The following is a 24,928-nucleotide window of genomic DNA, read 5'->3' as shown; positions in this document are numbered from 1 at the left end:
GTCCGGTGCCATTACAGTCTCATCCAGCATGGAGGGCAGAGTGCTGGATGTAGTGTGCGATCACATTTGCATTTTCCGTTTATATATGTATTTCGCCATAGTGATCTGCACCTGCAGGCAGGTTGTGCTGACCCAACCCCTTATTTTTTTCTCTGCTTTTTTTATGTGTGTGTAAGTGTGTGTATTAGTTAGATTTTGTGGGTGGAGTTTGGGATTGTGTAGTGTAATTAGTACTGTATTTTTAGTGCTATACTGTTAGTGTATTGTATGCGACATTATTTAGTGTACCGTAAGAAGCAATATATATTGTGCGTTATGTGTACCTACTGTGTAGTGTGTTTTATTAGCGGTAGCTAGTTCAGTAAGGTGCATGCAGCTAGTTTAGCGATTAGTGTAAGGCAAAGTAATAGTGATATCTTTATTTAAGGTATAAATAGGTGGAGTCATCAGTAGACGATTTCTCCTATTTTTGAATATTAATTATTGATATTTGCATAAATATTGGTAATTAATATTCCCCCTTAACAAACACCATTGAAAGTCAATGGGGGGACGGATCAGTTTTCTATTGTGTCAGAGAAAACGGATCCGTCCCCCATTGACTTACATTCTGTGTCAGGACGGATCTGTCTTGCTCCGCACCACATGGCAGACAGAGAAACGCTGCAGGCAGCGTTTTGGTGTCCGCATCCAGAGCAGAATGGTGACGGAACAGAAGCAAACTGATGCATTCTGAGCAGATCCTTTTCCATTCAGAATGCATTAGGGCAAAACTGATCCATTTTGGACCGCTTCTGAGAGCCCATGACAGATCTCTCAAACGGAAATCCAAAATGCTAGTGTGAAAGTAGCCTTACAGAGATCCTGTTACCACTCCTGAAATGTCTGTTTTAGTAAATATCTGTATTCTCCATTAAATAATTTAGGGGCATCTATTATTAGGACGCTATGGTTTGTTATTTCTCTGTTTATTATTATTAGACGTTTAAGGATGTCAATTTGTCAAGGTTTTCCTGCACAGTCTGACAATGTTCAAACATTGCTGACAAAAAAAAATTTATTCAGTAGATTGCAGGTCTTCAAAAACTCCTTGATACTTTATTGATGCAGCGTTAATAACGCACTGAATATCGGGTGCAGTAATAAAAAGTCCATGAATATCAGCGATAGTTATGGACTATTTATTATTGCACCCGATATCCAATGTGTTATTAGTGCTTCATCAATAAAGTATCAAGGATTTTTTGAACACCTGGGATCTGCTGATTTGTTTGGTTTGCTAAAGCGCTCCAAGATGGGAGTTTGGATCCATTTGTCTGCAAGAAATATAACTACCACACCTGCGATACTGGTGAGGTTTTCTTGTTACATGGCTGACAGCGTCAGACTGCACAAGGACAAATCTTCAACTGGTAATACTCAATTCATTTATAAACTTCTAATAGGAATAATAGATGAATGGCACGCCCAAGAGTTATGTGGTATACTAGATACTAGTTACTAAAATGAACAAACATGTCACTACAGGTCGTATTTATGCCCCCCTTCACACAGTGTTTTGTTTCATTATATTAAAACCATCTAAATATACAATAGCACTTGGATGGGATTTTTTGCACTTTCTTTTTGTAATGTGCAAACTTTTATCTAGGCATTTTTATAAGTCTATGGAGAAAAACACCTGAAAGTTGCCGGTCTGCTGTCACTCTGAAATAAATCTAGCAGAGCAATGATCTCTAGTTCCATGTGAGGTACAGGGCTGGTTCTAACTTTATTAGAAAGAGATTGTCATTAGGGATGAGCGAACGCGTGGAAGTTCGGGTTCAGCCAAAACTTCAGGTCAAAGTTCAGGTTCAGGACCCGAACTTGACCCCGAACCTGGACCCAGAATGCTATATAAAATGGCCATTGAGATGTTAAACATAAGAAAAAAAAACTCACCTAATCCACTTGGTCGTGCAGCCAGTACCCTCTTCTTTTTTATGCAGAACCTGCAAAAGGACCTGCGATGACATCACCGTGCTCATCACGTGGTGAGTGCGATGACATCATCACAGGTCCTTTTGCAGGTTCTGCAGAAAGAAGAGGATACCGGCTGCGCGATTAAGTGGATGATGGGATTTTTTTCATAATTATTTTTAACCCCTGTCTTAAGAATGCTATTATTTTCCGTTATAACCATGTTATAATATAAAATAATAAAATCACCCGAACACCGAACTTCAGTGAAATAGTCTGGGTTCGGGTCGGTGCAAACCCTAACTTTGCAGTTCGTGTTCCCTCAACCCTAAATGTCATGTCTATATGATGTCCGATTTTCATTTTTTACATTAATCATGGGATAACCCCTTTAACTAAGACAGAAACATTTTAACCTTACTTGGTCAAAATACTGCATTTATTGCCTGTATGGAATGATAAGCTGCATTTTAAATATTTGAAATATTCTCAAAATAAATGCAAATAAAATTCATTAAATTAACCAATTCAACAAAATCTTTACAATCAATAGTTATACTAGTATAATAGCCATTACTATGAATCTCTACATTCAATATTATTATTTATCTGATTTTCCAGATTTTATACATCTTATTGTAAATAAGACAGATTTGCATTTAAATTGATATCTGGGCTAATCAGATACATATAAAAATATTTATACAGTTATGAGGAGTCTTCAGATTGAATGTTCAGATTTCCTTCCTCTTACTTTTTTTTTTTAAGCATACACGAGGTGATTTATATTGTGATTTCTTTACTTATATGCTCACTGTGAAATGGAAAAAAAATGAACACGCACCAAGTAAAACTTAATACGGCAATCAAAAAACTGTGATTTTATTTTAACATCAGCGTCATCTTAGGAAAAAATTTTTTTTAAGGCAAAGGTGCACAATTGCTAAAACTGTCATGATGATTTAGGGTCGGAATGAAACTTTCAGAAATGGACAATGTTCTTTTTATCATAATGCTCAATCTCAGTGTTAAGTATTAGAACTACTTACTCCTCACAGTCACACTTGATGTGAAAGTCTTTTGCTTGTGGAGAAAACTGAAAAAAAAAATCAACTAAGAAGGACTTCAATAATCTTTGAAAGCCACAAATCATAATCAAGAGTTTTGGTACACTGTACCTTATGTAGATAATCACAACAGGCTAGACCTTTAGACAGAAAAATGTTTCAGTGATTGACTGCACTGACTGTATTTCCATTCACTCTTTCCTAGAGATACTTCAAATTTAATCAGAGTTTTTCCACAGCCTTAAGTATATTGCTCTTCATGTAATGACACAGTTTAACACTTTAAGATTTGTGAAATGAGATGGACATGCAGACATTTTCTTCGAATAAAAAAAAAATAAGTCCTTTATCCATAATCACATTTACTTTTAACAAGTAGCAAACACAGAAGAGATAAAACCTAACTGCCATTCTCAAAATGGGCTCTCCAGAACAGAAGAGTCTGGTGTTTATTTCTTCTTCCAAACCTTTTTGTTGGAGAGGGAAGTCCTGTACTGGTTATTTCAGCCAGTAGTGAAAGGATTGTCCCCTCCTATCATCAAGGTCATGGTAGCAGTAGAACAGTCTATTTTTATGGTACACATTAAGGATGAGCGAATCGATTCTACAGGTTCAGGATACGAAGATGAACCGAATAGTGAAAGGTTCTCATCTCTAGTACAAATCCTTGGTTTTGTATATGTCAATTTAAAATAAATACAAGCTAAACATGTCCATAACTAGAATTCATTGGGTCACATAATATTACCTTATTGACAGTAAAACAAATTGTACTAGTACAGAATAAAGTAAAACTTATTTTATTTCAGCAGCAATGAAAGGATAGCTAGCATAGGATAATTACCATTACATCACACACAATAGTTGTTGTAGAGCCCATCTGCTGAGATTGGCCCAATCTACCATTAAATGAACCACAGAGGCAAGGTATAGTTAGAGATAGAATTGGATTGCTTATCTCTAATCCGCATCTGATGAATCTATTTGTCTCATCAGCAGGACTTCTTTACCTAAAGGGGGACTTTCCACACAGGTGAAGAAGCACCCACCTGCCGCTAGATTGACAGGGTCGGACATTTAGCCCAGCCCTGACTATTTCCTGCTTGCCACTTCCAGGTAACGGAACTTGTACATTTGCTGCTCCAAAGCCAAATCAGAGCTTCAGCCCTTGCTCTGCAAATTGGAGAAGTACTTTTAAATGGGCTGATGAATGAAAATTACTAGTTCTTGACATTGCCCCATGGGCAAAGCTATGTGTGACGTTATATGACTCTGTATTGCAAGTAAAGCAAACAAATGCAATGCAGACCGGCAAGTGGCATTTTTCCAAAGAGGGTATAGTACCGAGAGGCAATGCCTAGAGAATGACTGCATAGTTGGAATGGTACAGTCAGGGGCGTAACTACCATAGCGGCAGACCATGCGACTGCTATGGGGCCCAAGGCAAGAGGGGGCCCAGTTGGGATCATCCCCTCTTCTACTGGCAGTGAAAACTTGGTCAGGACAACTTTTAGCAAATAAGGCAGTGGAAAAATGGCCCAAGGGTCGGTGAAAGGTGTCTAGGCGGAAACCCTTCTGTCCGGTGTGGGGGGCCTGGTTTGTTCCTTGCTATGGGGCCCTTACTTTTCTATGTATGCCCCTGGGTACAGTGCAATGAGAATTGAAAAAGTCAAAGTATAAAGGGACATTGCCATCAAAATGTTTCTATCACAAAATATAGTATAACTCTTGATTACAAAAATGAGTGGAGGTTTTCTGAATTTTTTGATGTTACTTCATGCACTCTCTTCCCTGGCCCTTCCTCCTTTGTTTGGACTTTTACCATGGCAGACAGGTTCTCTTCACTTTCTCAGTCAGACCATAAACTATGACCAGAAAGGGAATTCATACTAACCTCGTCCATTTAAGAGCGAAGAGGCAGCCGTGACCAACTTGATTGAAGATCCTGCTCCAACATGACGATGTCATCACGCACCATGCGAGAAGATCTTTAATCAAAATGGCAGCAGTGGCCTCTTCACTCACAAATGGATAAGGTGAGTATTTTTTCTTTTCTTAATCGATTAACCCCTGAAAGCCCTCATTTTTCATCTCCGATATAGCGATCATTGATGAATGCAGCATCTGAGGGATTCAATGACGAGTGGCACAATTGCTGTTTTCAGTCACTGTGACCCCTACTTACACAGAAATGCGCTTCATGAAGAAGTAATTCTTCACAAAACGAATTGTGTGCAGTACCATATGCATCTCATCCACAGAGCCCCCATAAGTGTGTCATCCACAGATCTCCCCATAACAGTGCGTCATCCGCAGACCCCTATTAGTTTAAAACCCGCAAAAAGCACACCATTTGGTTAAAAATATTTTTCTTATCTTCCTCTTCAAAAACCTCAGTGCATCTTATCAGGTGTCTCAGTTTAATTCCAGGATTATAGGGTGTGTGTGGATGGTAGAGGGTTACTCAAGCATAGTGCCTTATTAGGCTCTCAACAAGCATATAGATTTTAGAGCAGCATTTGGATAATTCTGGGGACATTGGCTGCATGCAAAGGTTGATGAGGGTACCAACAGCCAGACACCTACTGAATAAACATTTAAGACAGAACCTACTGATATGCCATAAAATGTCCATAGGGAGAATTACTGCAATATTATAATAATGTCACACATTTTTTATGCATTTCTATAATTGAAACCAGTTATTACTACTGTCTTGTAAATTCAAATGAATAATTTGTCAACAGATTTGATCACATTGGAGATTAATTGGTATTAATTGCTAATGTAGCTTAACATTTCAAAATGTAATGAAGTTTGAATTCATTTTGCTGCTTAAATAATTGAGCACAATCCATTTGTCAAACTGTATATAGTGTTGTAGCTTAACCTCTTCCCAACATCTGCTGTACATGTACGGCGGATGTTGGGTCACTAAACTTAATGCCCATTCAGGAGATGAGCAGGCGCCATAGCGGTTTGGTGCCTGCTGTTTTACACAGCAGACACCCAGAGACAGTCTGTGATGGGCAATACCTGAGATCATTGACTTTTAGCCCCTTATATCCAGTGGTCAATTGTGACTATAGCATTGGAGTGGTACGCTCCCTAAGCAGCCATGTTCCATTGCTATGGCAGCCTTAGGCCTTCTAAAGTCTCCAAGGTCTGTCACAGCAATATTCCTATGGAGCCCTATGAAGGAAGAAGGTGGAGGAAGTATCTGCACTAATTGGCCAGATTACACAGCAGATCTGTGACATTACAGCAAGAAGAGGCCGTGCATTAAGTATTGTCATAGAGAGAAAATGTGTGCAATACCTATACGTAACAATTAGGCACAGAAGAAGAGAAGTTTTCAAGATATAGTTTATTGCATGTATATTACACCAATAGTTATTATTATAGTATTTTGTGTGAGAAATCACTCTTAAAGGGTTTCTGTCAGATTTGTACCTATGAAACTGGCTGACTTCATTTTTTTCACCAATGCGGGCACATTTGAACAGTCCAACAGGTCAGCCAGTTTAGAAACATAGAAACATAGAATGTGTCGGCAGATAAGAACCATTTGGCCCATCTAGTCTGCCCAATATACTGAATACTATGAATAGCCCTTGGCCCCATCTTATATGAAGGATGGCCTTATGCCTATCCCATGCATGCTTAAACTCCTTCACTGTATTTGCAGCTGCCACTTCTGCAGGAAGGCTATTTCATTCATAGGTACAAATCTGCTGACAGATGCCTTGTAAGGCTAATATCAGGTGTAGCCTTATCCCCATAGTGACCACCCATACAACTTTTTACAGCAGTCACTAAGGGACCTTAGGCTGGGCAGCCACTTTTTTAAGAGCTGCATGGGTCCAGGTCCCGCACTTCTGCTCTAACAGCCCAGATCGGCAAGAGTGCTTGCGCCCACCACATGTAAAGTGTTGACAGAGGGAGCGGACACCGCAAATGCGATCATGGGGTGCCGATCATTGTATTTTAAAATCAATCCCTTTGGGGACTATTAAGTGGTAAAAAAAAGTGAAAGAAAAACAAAGCACATTTCTTAAATAAAAAAATCCATTAAAAAAAAAATTCATTTTTTTCCATTCAATAAAAAAACAAAAGAAAAAATCTCCCCCATATTATTGGTATCTCTGTGAATGCAACGACCCACACTACATACATATCATGTAAATTATTCCCTACGGTGAACACAATAAAAAAAAAAAGACAATTGCTAATTTATACTTCGTTGTACTGAAAAAAAAAAAAAATAGCAACAAGTGATCAAAAAGTCATTTACTCCAAAATGATGCCAATGAAAACTACAAGTAGTCTTGCAAAAATCAAGCTCTTACACAACTCCATAGAAACAAAATATATATATATGTATTTGGTATCGCTGTTATTGCACTTACCCAGAGAATAAAGATGGTTATTTATACCAAAACATGAATGCCGTAAAATTTATAACGTAAAAACTCAGAGGCAGAATTTCTCCCCCCCCCCCCCCATTTTTCTCCCTGTACCCAAAATGGCGCCATTAAAATTACAACTTGTCCCACAAAAAACAAGCTCTCATACAGCTATATAGACAGAGAAATAAAAAAAGTTATAGCTCTTGGAAGGCGACGATGAAAAAAAAAAGAAAAATGCTTAGTCAGTAAGTCCCAAAACAGGCTGGTCTCTAAACAGTTTAACATAAAACTCTGCTTTATTATATTGATTAGAATTTTTTTTTTTTTTTTGCAGAACATGTTTTTACATAGCTATGCTATATGAACCATAAACAATAAATAAAACTGCTAATGAAATTTTCTTGCCTTACAAGACACTTCTCATATATTAAATTATTTATGTAAGTGGCCTTCTCTGTAAATAAATTAGACAATAAACCCTTTGGGTTATTTTCATTTGGTTTGTCAGCCTGTACCTAATATAAACAACATTACATATAATAAATGATACAGATACAATTTGAAACAGAAATTAGTGGTGTTACTTTTCCATCAGTTTGAAACTGTTCGAGTGCCTTCAAATGCTGGCGATTTTGTTGCAGAAATCTCCACAACTGAATATAAATAAATAAATAAACAGTTCAATTCATTTAAATCAGGTTAAAAGTACGTGAATTTCTGCTCCATTCAGGTGAATGGAACACATTTTCAGTTGTGAAAATTCCTGCAACAAAATTTACAGCATGTGAAATCACCCTTATGCTTTTAACTGGAGATGTGGATTCTCTAAGTCATGATGGGTTTGGCGCTGGCTAAACTGTGGGTGGAATTTAAAGACTCCACCATTATTCACCTCATGCACACAAACTTTTTTTTTCTGTTTACGTTCCGTTTTTTCCATTCCGTATACGGCTTGTATACAGAACCATTCATTTCAATGGGTCCACAAAAAAAATGGAATATACTCCGTATGCATTCCGTTTCCGTATTTCCGTTTTTTCCAGTCAGTACAAAGATAGAACATGTCATATTATTGTCCGCATAACGGACAAGGATAATACTGTTCTATTAGTTGCCAGATGTTCCGTTAAAAACGAAATGCACACAGCTGTCATCCGTATTTTTTGTGGATCCATTTTTTGCAGACCGCAAAATACTGAAAAAGGCATACGGTCGTGTGCAATAGGCCTTAACCACTACAAGGATATATGGACTTTCCTACTTGGACTTCCCAGGTTATAATCTCCAGAACATCCACCATTTGGTGGCAATAGCACTAATGCAGCAGTAGCATTGTTAGGAGAGTAGTGTTGATCGCGAATATTCTAATCGCTAATTTTTATGGCGAATATCGGCACTTCGAGAATTCGCGAAGATCTAGAATATAGTGCTATTTCAAATATTCTAGTTTGTTTTTTACATCAGTACCCATGATCCTTCACTGCTTCTTGCTTGTGGGCCAATGAGAAGGCTGCAATATCTTTGTCTGACTTTAGGAGTAGCACCAGACCAAATAAGACAGCAGATTCACAAGCTTTTCAAAACACTATACACATCCACAGCTTTTCAGGGCAATTGAAGCAAATTCGGTTTAAGTCCAATATGCTTCAATTGCAGCAGATCCTTTAAATCCCATAATTTGCGAAGTGAGGCCTCTATAGATTGGACTTTTTTCTAGCATATCCCTCACATGTAAAAGTATCCTCCACTTAAATTCTAGGAATAACAGAATTTTGCCCAGGGTACCACACTTTTTCCACCAGCTTGCCTTCTTCTGATGCAACCTGATCTCATTCACCGATAAGTAACATATACTCATCCACATGATTTAAAAGAAAGCTTGATTTATCACACCAGGCTGCTTTCTCCTATTGCTACATAGTCCAGTTCTGATGGTTACATATAGGTACATAAAGGAATAGATACCAGTGCCAAATAGTTTAGTAGATAATACAGAGGAGAGCACTCAACTTACTATTGAATCTGCATCACCTTCAGCTCTGCTATACCACCAGCTTTGTTCATCTTCAGCACTGCCACACTTCCGGTCCTGCTATGTCTCCACTTCTGCTACATCTGCAGTTCTGCTATACCATCAGCTCTACAGCATCATAGGCTCTTTTACACTACCAGTTCCGCTGGATCTACAATTTTGGTACATCATCTTTTCTGCTATGCTACATTATTCTCCAGGATCAACTTCCCAACCCTGCTGCATATGTCCCTCTGCCCTCTTACATTACTGACTTTTGCTGCAGTTAACCTGTTCTTCCCAACCATAGACTAGTGAATCCACCTCACCCATTGCAAATATAATAACCTGCTAGTGTTTTTATGTTGTGACTAGTGTAGAAGGTGAACATTCTAATCGCAAATTTTCCAATTGACGATTTTCACAATCAAGAAAATAACGGCTGGAGATCACCAATTATAGAATTTACGAATTTATGGTGAATATTAGGCAAAAAATTTGGGATATATCACAAATACGAATATTGCCTATGCTGCTCATCACTATAGGAAAGCTTGCTGAATACAACAGGCAAGAGGATGAGACAAGAGTGTAGTCTAGAGATAGCCAGGGATTAGAGCCAATATTAGAACAAAAGGTACCAGTATACCAGGTGAACAATCCCAAGAGCAGGCAGAAGTGATATCCAGGTACTAGCCTGAGGGCAAGGTCACGGTTAATAGAGTTCTTATTTAGTAGCACAAAACAGAGCCAGGAATGGGTATTCACCTTCATCAGTAGGCAAGGCATAAGGGACTGATCGCTCTTAAATTAGTCCACTAGGCCTGACACCATTGACAAGTTCTGGTTGCCTGACAATGTGATACCAGAGGAGGAGACTCCTGGTTGTCTAGTAAACTAACGTGATCATCAACTGGAGCCACACCTGCTCGACAGAACTCTTACTGGATCAAGGCAAAGCGAGTAATGCTAGCTCTCTAAACAGCTTTGTATATTTTAAAACTTTCCAGTCAAGTCTGTACATTGAACCAATATGAAAGATGCACAAGCTATGGTCTCATACACGTTACCATTAGGCACACAACCTGAGTAATTTAGGAATGCAACCATAGCAGTTAGCTGGATGTACCTGTATTTAAAAAATAGTGTTCAAATTAATTTACAACTTTTAATGAAACAAAAATTTGTGTTCTGAAAATGAGGGGTAGTCATCCATTTGACCTATTACTAAATCTACTTTTCTACAGTATTTAATGGCAGTGAACAATGCCCAGTTCAGTTTCAATGTGAACACAGCCCTCACTATTTTGCTTTCTATAATGGTGTACCACCAATGAGTAACAACCAACGAACAGATGACATTTGATAAGGGATGACTTTTTGAAAAGCCTTTATGCCATGATATCATGGTAAGATGTAATACAGTATGTGAAAATGGGAGGTACCCAACCACGACTGTTTGTATATTGCATAATCATGAGCAAACTGTAACCTTTTTAGAGTAGAGGGCAGGTAGCATATGTTCTCACTCCACATTTTCTAGACAATCATGGGTCTCCATAGTAAAGTTAAGAATTGGTCCTCTCATATTGAATATATATATATATATATATATATATATATATATATATATATATTTTTATATATTTTTTAAGGCAGGGGAAAAAATGCAATATAATTATGGGGGGGGGGGGGGAAACTAAAATCAAAGCAATAATAGGTGCGACCACCCCTTGAAAACAGCAAAATTCTTCTAGGTACACTTGCACACAGTTTTTAAAGGAACTCTGTAGGAAGGCTGTTCTAAACATCTTTGAGAACTAACCACAGATGTTTAATGATTTAGTTTATGGTAGGTCTCTGTGGGGCTCATATCACTATCAGGACTCCTTGTTCTATACATTGAAGGTCTTAATGACATTAGCTGTATGTTTGGGGTCGGTGCCATGCATCAGCAAGGTCTCTCTCGGCTAAGATTAAACAAATGACTGGGGTTTTAAGATGTGCTGTTCTAGGTTATTTTGAAGAAGCACAAACATACAGGCAACATTGAGGACTGTAGCTGTAGAGGGTCAACCAAGGAAATAAAAGACACATCATGCCTACTACCCTTTGAAATCAGATGTCCAGCAGTGACATCAAGTCAGAACTCGCTCAACAGGAATCATGATTAGAGATGAGCGAATTTTTTAAAAATTCGATACTCCGGGTTCGCTGAAATTTCCTGGAAAAATTTGGTTTGATTTGAATATATTTGCGGCAAATTTCGTTAAAAAAAGGCTATTTCCTGGCTGCAGAGAGCCTTTATAGTGGTGTAAAACACTGTGCCTTGCAGTAACACACATAGAGAGAGTCTGCTTTGGTATTGAAATACTGTGAGTCCGTATGACATGCAGATGACAGGTGTAACTCTTAGAATCACTGCACACTCAACTTATTTGGGCAGTCACAGGGCCAAATCTGACTAAATAACTCAAGTATAAACTCAGCCTTACAGGTTGATGTTAGTGCCAAGAAGAAGTGCACTCCTTTTACATCGTTGTCAGCTGATTCAACAAAGATGTCAACCGAACCTGTTCTTTTAAATGCTTATACAAGGGGGTGTGGCTTGGCCGCCGAGAGCGATGGCTGCGTGAGTGCACTGCTCTTGCACCTTAGCGACTATTTACAGCATTCCCTCCATCCCCGTCATCCATTCTGGACCAGAAACAACCCGAACGGGTTACCATTACCATGGGTGTATCCAAGAGGCATCTTCCAAGAGTCACCAGCGAAAACCAGGAGAAATACTTTGATAAAGGAAAGATCCAAGATGGTGCCGCCAGCCCTGACTCTGCTGCTTCCACCTCTCCAGTCCAGGTTCTGACCCCTGCAGAAGTCCTCAGTGCCGACCCTCCCTCACCTCCTCCAGATTCCTCAAATACCTCCCGCCCAGGATCTCCATCCCTACTTTCGACCCCAGAAGATATCAGAGTGGCAGAATCGTGTCACGGGCCTTTTCAAGATTGCGCTGGCCATGTGCGCGCCTCTCCCTCCAACAACCCACAAAAGAGGAGACAACACCTGGAAACCTCTTCTGACATTCAGGTTAGCAACTCTCTTTTGTCTTCTAACAATGTGTCCCCTGGTGAGGACTTTCTTTCCTTATTCCCCACCTCTGGAAAACCAGTGTCTGAGGACACTCTGAAGCTGGTGCTCCAAGCCCTTAAAGCTTCCATGCACAAGCTACTTTACTGGCTCCCATATCCACTAAAATACAGAAGGTAGAGGACCGTATAACCCATGTAGAATCCAAAATGTCTGACTTTGGGTCATCCCAAAACGCAGTCATAAAATTGAAAATGGGGGACCTTGTAGACCGCTCGCGTAGAAATAATATTACATTTCCGAGGCATCCCAGAGGAAATCTCTGGCTCTGAGCTAATCACATTTACACAAAAAGGTTTCCTAGCTCTGCTCCCTCACTTGTCTGCTCAAGATATAACAATAGACAGGGCACATAGGGTCTCGAAACAGAAACACATGGATCCTGAAATCCCAATGGACACCCTGGCCCGCATTAATTTCTTCACCATTAAATAAGCAGTGATGTCAGCAGCCAGAAAATTGGGCACGCTGCTTTCTCCTTTCCATTCAATACCTCTTTATACAGACTTCTCAGCAGCAACATTGTGACAATGCCGCTCCTTACTGCCCATCACAACATCTCTACACAACTGCAATATTGCCTACAAATGGGGATACCCGCTTAAACTAATCATCTTTAAAGATGGGCATACTGACATACTGTGCACTTTGGAAGAGGGAAAGCATTTGCTGAAGACTTGGCAAATACCTATTGCGGTGCTCGATCCGGGAAAATGGCCATTCACCAACAAACCACGGACATCCCGGTAAGGAAGTCCTTCCTATAATTATCTACTGGAGAACTTTCTTGAGATCAGTCCAGACCCTTCCGAAGCCCTTTCATAGACTGACCCACAGGTCCAGTAACACACGACTACCTTAGAGGATAATCAGCTTTTCACTCCTACCGCCTTTATACGGTTTACTTCTATTTCTGATAAGGTGGCAGAGATCTCCTGTATTACCTTCCTCCCATTTGGGTATTTGGATGGCAGGGTAGGAGGATGTTAATGGCTGCTTGTTGCAGTTTTCTTTTTTTTTCTTTTCTCTCCTTTACTTTAGGTGCTACCTCATGCTTCAGTTATTCCAATTTTTATCAGTTGTGGACTTTTTGCTTTTTTTTTTGTTGTTCTTTATTATGTGCTTTATTCTTTCTTCTAGATACCCAGATTGTGTTCACATGTATGGTCACATATCAATCATGCCCAGCGCTTCCACCCCAAGCCAAGGGACTGAAATTTCTCTCCCTCAACGCCAAGGTGCTAAACTGTCCGCAGAAAAGGTCAAACTTATGGAGGGAGGCACTGTACACTGGCACAGATACACTCTGTGTGCAGGAATCTCACCTCTTGCAGACAGATGCCTGCCATATTAGACACTGTCTCTTCCCTGTTATTATCCAGTCACATAATGTGAAGAAATCTAAAGGGGTCTTCATAGCTGTTAAAAACTGTTTTCTTTTCTCCAATTTTTCAGATTGCTGACCAAAGAGGCAGGTTCGTGATTCTGGTATGCACAGTGAACAATGTTGTCTACACGCTTGTGAATATATATGCACCCAATGAACCACAAATATCCTTCTTGCACAAGGTAATGAGACAAGTCCACAAGGTGAAACATGGTAAGATAATTCTATGTGGAGATTTTAACGCCATCTCAGATCCCTCTCTCAACTCTACCAACACCTCCAGACGCCCTCTCACAGGCTTAGCATCCTTTATCTTATCCGAAGGCCTGGTTGATGTCTGGTGAGCACAGCAGAGCTAAGAGAGGGACTACACCTTTTTCTCCCCCATAATCTTGAATAGACATGTTCCTTGTAGACCACACAACCCTCTTTCACACCACAGAATCAGCCATTGGCCTAATCCAATGAAATAAAGAAAAAAATATTCCAGCTCACCATGAAATCCCTCTGCACGGAACAGACTGGACCAGTCCTTGGCTTATGAACAGAAGAAAAAGTTCCAGGAATTTTTCCAATTTATTGTGGGCTCCATAGATAACCCACTAACAGTCTGGCAAGCCCATAAAGTCTTCATCAGAGGTCTCCTTATCAAATTAAGCCATACGGAAAAGAAAATATGAGAAAAAGAGATTACATTGACCCTAGGTGAAGTTTCACAATTGGAAAAAAGTAACAAACAGCAGCCCTCAGCAGAGACCTCAGCTATGCTTCGGTCTGAAAGGGAAAAGTTGAGGAATATCCTCAGAGATTTCAACAAATCACTCCTCAAACTTAAAGCTAAGTATTCTGCTCAAGGGAACAAAGCGGGCAAATTGTTAGCTCGTAAACTCAAACAGACAAAAATCCCTTTTTTACTCCACCCACTGTCCAAAGCTAAACTTCTGGACCCTAGAGACATTGAAGACCAATTCTAACTGTACTACAAAGACCTCTACAATCTCAGAGGTAGCACTGATCTTCCAGAAAATTACGAGGCCTTGGAACAACACTTTCTAGCCTAAGCCAGTTGCCGAAACTGACCCCATCCCAACTAGATTCCCTAAATGCTCCCATTTCTGAGCTAGAACTCAAAAAACTGCTAATTTCCCTCCCAGTGGGCAAGTGTCCAGGCCCTGATGGATGATCAAATGAATGCTACAAACCCTTTCGAACCTCTCTTACCCCTCACTTATCATCCATGTTTCAACACATGTCAGGCGTTGCATTCCCTCCGGACATGTTGATGGCCCTGATAATCACTCTTCCTAAACCGGGTAAACACGCGGACTCCCCACAAAACTTCATACCCATTTCCCTCCTTAATTTGGACATTAAAATATTTGCTAAATTAATCGTCAACAGATTTATGGCATGTGGTGGCAGTGTCTCGGCTTTGGCTATGTGCGCCGTGACATGGTTGCCACGCATGCTGTTGCTGGGGGCAATGTTGTGGCTGGTGTGTGCACTTCCCCTTTAAGTTGTAGCCTTCCCCTGTCTGGTGCAGTAAGGGTTAACTACCTTGCTGGGTGTGGTCGCTGGGTGTGGTCACTAGGTGCTTCTTATACCTGTGGCTTAAGGTCAGGAGTCAGTTGTACTCCAGCCTTGGTGTGTGTTGGAGTTATGCTCCTTGTCTGGTGGTTGTTCCATCTTTCAGTGTGAGGGCCACCTAGTGGGACATCGATGTCTCCAGCAATGTCTTCTCATTCTATCCTCCATGTTCCCCTACATTACCTGTGTGGATTTACGTTCAGGGTTTGGTGTCTCGTCTTGTTGTTATTACATGTCTGGTAAATTGGCGTTTTATGTCCAGCATGTATGCAAGTCGTACCCGGTTAGTTGTGCCTCCGGAAGGGGGCTCCATGGTTTCCCGGAGGGGTGAACCAGAAGCCAAATCTGGGTGCTGTTGCTGGAATGCTGGTTCCTGTGTGTCAGTATGTACTGCATTCGCTTGGTGTTTGGATTGCAGTACGTTTGTATGGGTTCCAGTTTACCTTGGTGTGGTGTTTATCTGTCATTCCACTTGGCTTCCTTTCCCTGCTGCTAGGCCATTTAAGACTCCTATTCATCAATGTCTGGGAAGAACACGTAGTCTCTCCCCTGCTCCTATGTGAGGGTTTATCTGAGCGACTTAGGGCCAAAGGTATCCTGGGTATGAGCCGTCCTACCATCCAGGTCCGCTCATACGGTGAGGAGTTAGGGTGAGGATTAGGGATGCTGTAGGAGGTGACCTGCTCCTTGATCCTGGCATCCTGACCTAGCTGCTTCCCTATTATACCTTACATTGTACTGTGGGGGGTTTCCCCCACTCCCCACCGTGACAGCCATGGCCTAGGCTCCCTCCTCCAATCTCATCCCAAGATTCAGTCTGACATCAGCTTGTTCCAAATTCCTCTGTTTAAAAACCACACCACTCGTTACATATATGACTTAATAGGTGACAAATCTAAGTTTATTAAATCCTCTCCAATATATAACTGAATACTACGTTCTCGGAGGAGGAGAGGGCCAGGGCGGCGAGTTTTATAGCATCCACTTTCAGGTGCACCACCCTATATGAAGCAGGGATAAAGTCCTTCCTCAGATGGTACTTTTCCCCTCTCAGATTAAGTACCATATTTCCAGGTACACATGCATGTTGTTGGAGGCACTGTGGAAAAACTGGTTCATTTTACCATATCTCATGGTCATGTCCAAAGCTAGCCAATTTCTGGCAGCAAACATTCTCTTTAATTACACAAGTTACTGGTGTACAAATTACCCCTTCTCCTGCATGGCCCTTTTATTTATTGGGATGGATCCTCCATGAATATAAACTTATTACTGGCCATATCATGTTAAGTGCCAAACTAATGATTACTAGAACTGGAAATCAGTTGAGCCTCCAGTTCTAGCAGAGGTCATTCAAGCCTTAAATGCTTCCTGCAGATATGAGAAAATTCTACCGGAAACTATGATGAACCCTGCAATTACAGATAGCACATGGGCCCCATGGTTGTTAAACATACATTCCACTTCATGACTCATACAACCTGCATCATTCTAGCTGCTGCCCTTCCTGAGTGGCCTCTGGTTACTTTAGTAGTGTTAAATTGTGTGAATTCAGCAGTTGATGTCCCCCTGTGCTTCTGTGAATCTCAACAGTTAGAGGAGCGCCAGACGCCTGCGGCCCTTCAGTCCAAGAATAACCGTTTGCACTACTTGATTCATTACGTTATTGTCTTTATGCTTATACATCATATTGCTGGATTCAATTCCACGTTTGTAATTGTATAACCAATAAAAAAAATTATTTCTAAATGCTTACACAAGTAGAGCCCCCCCGACACAGTGGAGAGGGTGTCAGCAGTAAGTCTGTGTTGATGTCACTGATTATTTTGCCCTTCCTCTGATCAGTCAGAACAATAACCCCTCAAAAAACGGATTCTGTCTGACGCATCTGCCACTTGGTCAGCATTTGGTCAGTAATCCATCAGTATTGCTAATGCCAAAAAAAAACAACAGTGGATCCAAAACAGATATGACAAAATATTTGCAAGTCTGTGTTTTGTACCCACTTCTGCTTTTGGCTACCAAATCATAAGCCAATTCTGATGGGACCATACAGGCCTTACAGCTGCTACACAGACAGGATCCGTTGTGCGTCTCATTTTACCTTCCTTCTAACAGATCAGAAGAAGGTTCAAATAAATGATAGATAAATAGTGGCCCAGTCATGAAGTGGGGAGGTTGGGAACAGCATGGGAAGTCCAAGAAGTGGCCCTATGACATAGTGGTTAGGTGGAAGCAGCATGAGGAGGCCAAAGAGTGGACCAATGACAGAGTCTGAAGGTGGCGGCAGCATCAGGAGGCCACAGAGTGGCACAATGACAGAGCATGGTGGTGGCACCAGCATCAGGAGGAGGCCAAAGAGTGGACCAATGACAGAGTCTGAAAGTGGTGGCAGCATCAGTAAGCCACACAGTGGCACAATGACAAAGTGTGGTTGTGGCAGCAGCATCAGGAGGCCACAGAGTGGCATGGAGACATAGTGTGGAGCAGGGGCGGACTGACCATTTTGGCACTCAAGCATGGACTGAGGGCCCGTGGCCACTAGAGGGCCCACCAGGCTCAGAAAGTTAATGATTAGTACAGGCATAGACAGCTCCAGCGCCGCTGCCTGCCACTTCAATAAGCACGAGTCGCACACACTTAACTATAGCAAGTGGCGAGATGACTTGATCACCTCACCACTTCACTTGCTATGGCTGCCGCAGCACTGCCCTGTGCGTCCGTTCCCCCGCTTGTTGTGCTGCCCAGGTCCACCTTCCACCAAGGCCCACCGCCTTATACGTGCTGCACTTTGCTCTTGCTGCATCCCTACGCACGCAAAGGCTATTGTTGTATGTACAGCTGCCAAGTGACATTTTCTTCCTTTAAAGTGAACGTGCTGCGTCTCGTTACTACAAAGTGCAAGGAAATTCGCATTCGGTGCGAATCAATTTTTTCCTGAAATTCATAACGAATTCCACTTCATCAGCTTCGATTCACCTATCTCTAATCATGATCCCTGAGGCTCCTGCTTAATATTTTAGGCTTAAGTAATAAAATATCAGGCAGAACTTGCCTAAGCCAGTGCATAGCAGCAACCAAACAATACATTGTGTGACAACCACATATCTGCTTAATCTTGTGTATTCCTCTGTTGTCAGATGTTCTGCAATCTCCTCCAGATTGGCCACTCTTTCCTGTAGATTATTTAAGACTAATGTCAACCTATCATATCCATTGTGCCTTACAGTAGGCTGGACATTACCCATTACTTGCAAAATGAATAATGCTGCAGAGCGAACAACTTAAAGCCTGTTCTGTGCATCTTTTTTGTAGATTTGCTCACAATTTGGAATTATCTATACAACTATATTTTCTCAGAATTGTGATCTGCCACCCTGCCCCATGAGACATGTATGCCCCAGAGTTACAGTATGGTCTCCAGACAATTACTTTTATAATAAATAGAGGACAGAAGCTGGAATATCCTCTTCTAAAAATAATTAAATTAGTGGTGGCATAAGTTAGGCTACTTTCACACTTGCGGCAGGACGGATCCGACAAGCTGTTCACCATGTCGGATCCGTCCTGCGCTATTTCGCCGTGCCGCCGGACCGCCGCTCCGTCCCCATTGACTATAATGGGGACGGGGGTCGGAGCTCCGGCGCAGCACGGCGGTAGGCCACCGGACTAAAATTACTGCATGTCAGGCTTTTTAGTCTGGCGGCTTTCGCCGTGCACCGCCGTGCTGCGCCGGAGCTCCGCCCCTGTCCCCATTATAGTCAATGGGGACGGAGCGGCGGTCCGGCGGCACGGCGAAATAGCCGCAGGACGGATCCGACATGGTGAACAGCCTGTCGGATCCGTCCTGCCGCAAGTGTGAAAGTAGCCTTATCCTACTATTTGAGCAAGGTTAAAAGGTGATGAACTAGTTTCATATGTTTGAGATTTTTTATTTTATTTCTTATGGATATTGTGCATTACCAGGTTTTGCTTATTTTTATTTTTTTATTTGATTAGATGTCTGAAAACAGAAAAACTGCAAACACTATGGGTATATGGTCAAAACATAACAAACCTGAGTATTGTTATACCTATGCAATTACATAAAAACTTTCAAATGTTAAGATTAAGTGCATTTGCATGAAGCATATTGATCTTCTCTGGTGAAGTTTCTATGAGGAAATCTGTCAAGTGAAAACTGTGTTTGTCATGTACACTTACAGCAGATTTCTACGCAAACAACAGAATGGTAAAGCTAATAAAATTCGTTGTCATAGTAACCGGGATATAAAATAGGAATTCCGGAAAGAAATAACCAATCTACAGTACAAGATTGTTTGTAAAGGTTCATTATTCCTTGGAGCTAAAAGTAGAGCCTCCACCTCTAGGCCATGTTTGCTATGAAATATATCAATGAGAGTTTGGGGCAAAATAGCTGCCAAGATGTTACAGAGCACTGTAGCTATAATATGCTTTAGTAACCTTTAACCTTGTTCCAGACTGCGTTGAAATGAGCTGTCATATTTGAGAAATGTCAGCTCTTGGTCATTTGGTCCTGTCATGTTTATACCCTAGACTGATTTAGGAAATGTGCCATCTGTGGGTACCTATAATTCAAAAATCTCATTGGTGGCATCGCCAAATTTACATATTTACTTAATAGCTACAGTATCAGACTTATTATCCACATTAAATTTTATTTCAATTTTTTCTGGATAAGTAGACCACTGTCTCCAAAAAGAATGTAAAATCTGTATTATGCCACACTACACCAATCCTTTCACTAGGAGTTCAGCAAATAGGCAAGGTACAGTATAATAGTGCTTTTCTAATGCTGTATGTATCAATTCCTCATACATAACGATGACATCTTGTGGTTATGTCATGGGAATCTTGATGGTTTAATTCAAGGAGATATCTGTCCTGGTCCTGCTTAGACCGGGCAGGTACACAACTTACTATAGGAACTCTGATAACTGTGCTTCCATGGTCACAAGCCGTTCTCCTGTGAGTGCATCACATGACCAGGGCTGATTGTCATTACCTAGAACTAAACAATGAGCATTTCCGTTAAATGACAGCAAAGAATATCTTGAAAACTGAGTCATTGATACCAAAGTATATGAGAAAGTTGTGCAAGGTCTTATAAAATGCTCCTTTGAGAGCTTATTGTATAAATCAGTAGGACAATTTGCTGTCTATTGACAAAATTCTAATGTTTTAATAATAATAATAATAATAATAATCACTGTATCAATAAAGATTATTATTGTATTATTAATAACCTTTTGAAATTTAGCAGGAGCTATAGTCTGGGTGCTGGGAAGGGGAAAGGGGGTACCAACAAACCACTTAGTCTATGCCACTTAGTGACATCATAACTCTTGGCCCCATCCCAAAAAACAGCACATCATTGAAGATTTCTGCATAATTAGTTTTTTCCATTGATCAAGATTTAGGGGATCTAAGAAACAGGACTATTTGAGAGTCTATAACTAGGTTTGATTTCGGGAACATAACTAGGATAATAAGCAGTGGATATAGTGAGTCGTACATATACAAAATGCTTCTGTGTTTCAATGACTGAAGCTCCCTAAATGCAGTAAACTAGCCCTATACTATGGTAAGAGAGAACTCATTTTCCTTTTTTCAAATCGGTTGCAAAAGTTTTTACAAATACCACTAACTAGAGGTGAAGAAATTGATTCTAACAAAATCTAATTTGAATCTTTTGTGATTGAATTCGGACAAACCTCTCAAAAAACTGTCCACCATTGTACAGGTCAGAAGACAGAGAAGAAGGCTTCTGCTACCAAAAAGGGATACTTGTGGACTGTTTTAATTTTAAAATAAAATCTATTAGTGCAGAGTGTTATTAAACAGGCTATTTGTTACCACCGGCTACCATTTGTTTACCCATAGCTGTGTAGGTCACTGTCACTTTACATTTCTAATGTTGCCTTGCATTAAATTGCTTGAAAGGGGTTGGATGCAGTACTAGTCTTACATGACTTCTCAGGTTAATCTGAGAAATTTTGGGTATAAATAAATGCCACCAGTATTGAATCAAATCTGCAGGTCGATTAATTAGAATCAGACCGAAAATGAATTTCAAGAAATTTGCACATCTCAATTAGAGAAACCAACCAGTAATATACATTTTTTTTTATTAATTTCTCAAGATCTGATTTTGCTTATATGTCTGCATGAAAAAATTCATATACATAGTATATGATGGGCACCTTACTTTCTGAGATTCTTATTCAATAGAGACAGCGAGTATGGCTGCATTTACTGTGTTTTTTTTTGGCAAATGGCTGCCACAATAAAGTAGAGAAATACCTATATATCTAACTAAAAACCATGTTTCAAACTTTGCCTATTGCTCTAACTTTTGATTTACTAGTATATAGCCATTTTCCAAATGTTGGTTAGAAATCCTTTTTAACTGGTTGTCAACCATAGACATGCCTGTACGTCTGAAGTGAGTGGCCAATGTATGGAGAAGGTTCAAAGCATGGGTTATACAGAGGGAGCCCAATCCATCTGTCCTCTCATAAGTGGTCCGTTTGTGAAATTGTGCTCTAGTCAGGTGCTATGACAGCCTGGAGCTTTGAGAAGGCTCCCAGACCTGTTAGTCTGGGTTCACACGGGTGTCACGTTTTTGGCTCAGGATGCGTCCCTGGTGCATTGCGACAAACCTGCGTGAGAAGGTACCCAATTGCAGTCAGTTTCGACTGCGATTGCGTTCCGTTGTTCAGTTTTTATAGCGCGGGTGCAATGCGTTTTGCACGCGCGTGATAAAAAACAATGTGGTACCCAGACCCGAACTTCTTCACTGAAGTTCAGGTTTGGGTTCAAGGTTGTGTAGAGGTCATTATTTTCCCTTATAACATGGTTATAAAGGAAAATAATAGCATTCTTTAATACAGAATGCTTAGTACAAGGTCAATTGAGCGTTAAAAAAAAAAATTTAATTAACTCACCTCCTCCAATTGATCGCGTAGCTGCCGGTCTCCTGTTCTTTCTTCAGGACCTGTCAAAGGACCTGTGGTGACGTCATTGAGCTTATCACATGGTCCAATCACATGGTCCATCACCATGGTGATGGACCATGTGATTGGACCATGGTATGTGACGTAACCACAGGTCCTTTAGCCGGCAGCCCATGATTAAATAAGTAACAGGAGATCGGCAACTACGCGATCAAGAGGAGGAGGTGAGTTAATTTTATTTTTATTTTTTAACCCTCAATTGGCCTTCTACTAAGCATTCTGTATTAAAGAATGCTATTATTTTCCCTTATAACATGGTTATAATACAGTGAATAGACTGTCATCTTAGCAACCATGCGTGAAAATCGCACTGCATCCGCACTTGCTTGAGGATGCTTGCGATTTTCACGCAGCCCCATTCACCTGGGCCTGCGTTGCGCGATAAACGCACAATATAGAGCATGCTGCGATTTTCATTCAACGCACAAGTGATGCGTGAAAATCACCGCTCATGTGCACAGTCCCATAGAAGTGAATGGGTCCGGATTCAGTGCGGGTGCAATGCGTTCAGCTCACGCATTGCACCCGCGCGAAAATCTCGCCCGTGTGAACCCAGCCTTATTGTTTGCTTCCTGTTAAGTCGTTCCTGCGAAAGGCTTCACAGGCTGCCAGAAAAAAAATCCCATAGACTGCAATGCTATACCATTGTAGTCTGTGGTACAAAAGGTCAGAGAATTACATGTTAAAGCCCCTTAAGTGAAATAAAAAGTACAGTGAAAAAAAAAAGTTTATATTTTTTTTATATATATAAATCAAATAACCTTTCCCCCTTAGAAATTGATCAAAAAGTTGTACGCAGTCCGAAATGTAGCCCCTCAAACAGCTCTATAGACAAAAAAAGTTCCAAAACTTAAAGCTAAATAAAATATATGATTTTTTCACTGTAAATGCACTGACCTTCAGATTTTTAGCACATAATGAACTCCATAAAAACAAAACCATGGCAGAACTTTTTTATTTTTTTAATTTTACTACACAGATTATTTTTACATTTTTAAATGTATAACATGTTAAATCATCATAACTTTTCTGATCCCTGCCGCTGGGTTCTGGCTTCATCCCTCTACTGACAACTTTGCCCCCATCAACAGGATGTTGATAAAGTACATCCAGGAGCTGGAACCCAGTGCTGAGGACCAAGTAAGTATGACCACCACATCAGGTCCGCCCACTCTGTGTAGTTTTATAATAAAGTTGCACACTCCCTTTAAAGGGCTTCTGTCACCCCACTAAAGTCTTTTTTTTTTTGGAATAGTTAAATTCCTTATACTGCGATATATGAAAATATAATGGTCTTACTTACTTTGCTTCAGCAGTTTCTTATAAAAATGAACTTTTATAATATGTAAATTAGGTCTCTACCAGCAAGTAGGGAGTCTACTTGCTGGTAGCCGCCGCAAAAAACTGCCCCCTCGTCGTGTTGATTGACAGGGCCAGCCGCGATCTCCTCCTCCGGCCGGCCCTGTCAGCACTTCAAAAATCGCGCGTCTGTGTTGATTCGGCACAGGCGCTCTGAGATGAGGAGCGCCTGCGCCGATGACATCACCGAAAGAGAAGACGTCATCGGCGCAGGCGCACTGAGGGAGTGCTGAGGAGGCGAGCCTCCTCATTTCAGAGCGCTTGCGCGAATGAACACAGGCGCGCAATTTTTGAAATGCTGACAGGGCCGGCCGGAGGAGGAGATCGCAGCTGGCCCTGTCAATCAACATGACGAGGGGGCGGTTTTTTTTGCGGCGGCTACCAGCAAGTAGACGCCCTACTTGCTGGTAGAGACCTAATTTACATATTATAAAAGTTCGTTTTTATAAGAAACTGCTGAAGCAAAGTAAGTAAGATCATTATATTTTCATATATCGCAGTATAAGGAATTTAACTAGCCCAAAAAAAATATATATGACTTTAGTGGGGTGACAGAAGCCCTTTAAATGACACCATTAGAAATACAACTTGTGAAATAAATAACCCTGACAAGAGAAGTACATATGTTATGGCCCTTGAAAAGTGAGGAGGGAATAAATTGAAAGCAAATTAACAAAATTGGACTGGTCTTTAAGGTATTTTTAATTCCATGTTTTACTTTTGTATTCTTATAAAAAACATTATTAATTTGTTCTGTAATGTCTGATTCAAACAGTTTATCTTAAATGTTAGAAAGTAAGTTGAAAGTTAAATAGGTTTTCTGGGGTTTTAACCCCTTCTACCCCAGGCCAGTTTTTGCCCTCTTGCCCAGGCCACCACTTTGCACATTTGACATGTGTCACTTTATGTGGTAATAACTTTGGGACACTTTTACTTATCCAAGCCATTCTGAGATTGTTTTCTTG

General features: G+C 40.7%; 1 protein-coding gene across 2 annotated transcripts in view; it reads right to left on the bottom strand.

Annotated features, from left to right (window-relative positions):
• The window catches only part of NAALADL2 (N-acetylated alpha-linked acidic dipeptidase like 2), a 1,363,601-nt gene that overhangs the window by 956,365 nt on the left and 382,308 nt on the right, over window positions 1-24,928 (bottom strand). The window contains exon 1 of one of the 2 annotated variants that reach the window (XM_040428251.1): window positions 14,476-14,583. The exons of the other annotated variant lie outside the window; for it this stretch is intronic. The gene's annotated coding sequence lies outside the window, so the exon portion shown is untranslated. Of the gene's footprint in view, window positions 1-14,475; window positions 14,584-24,928 lie in introns of those variants that run through there. 2 annotated transcript variants of the gene reach the window in all.

Source organism: Bufo bufo, chromosome 4, assembly GCF_905171765.1.
Source record: "Bufo bufo chromosome 4, aBufBuf1.1, whole genome shotgun sequence".
Classification (NCBI taxonomy): domain Eukaryota; kingdom Metazoa; phylum Chordata; class Amphibia; order Anura; family Bufonidae; genus Bufo; species Bufo bufo.
Note: the sequence above shows the minus strand (reverse complement) of the source record. Positions and strands in the feature narration are given on the sequence as shown.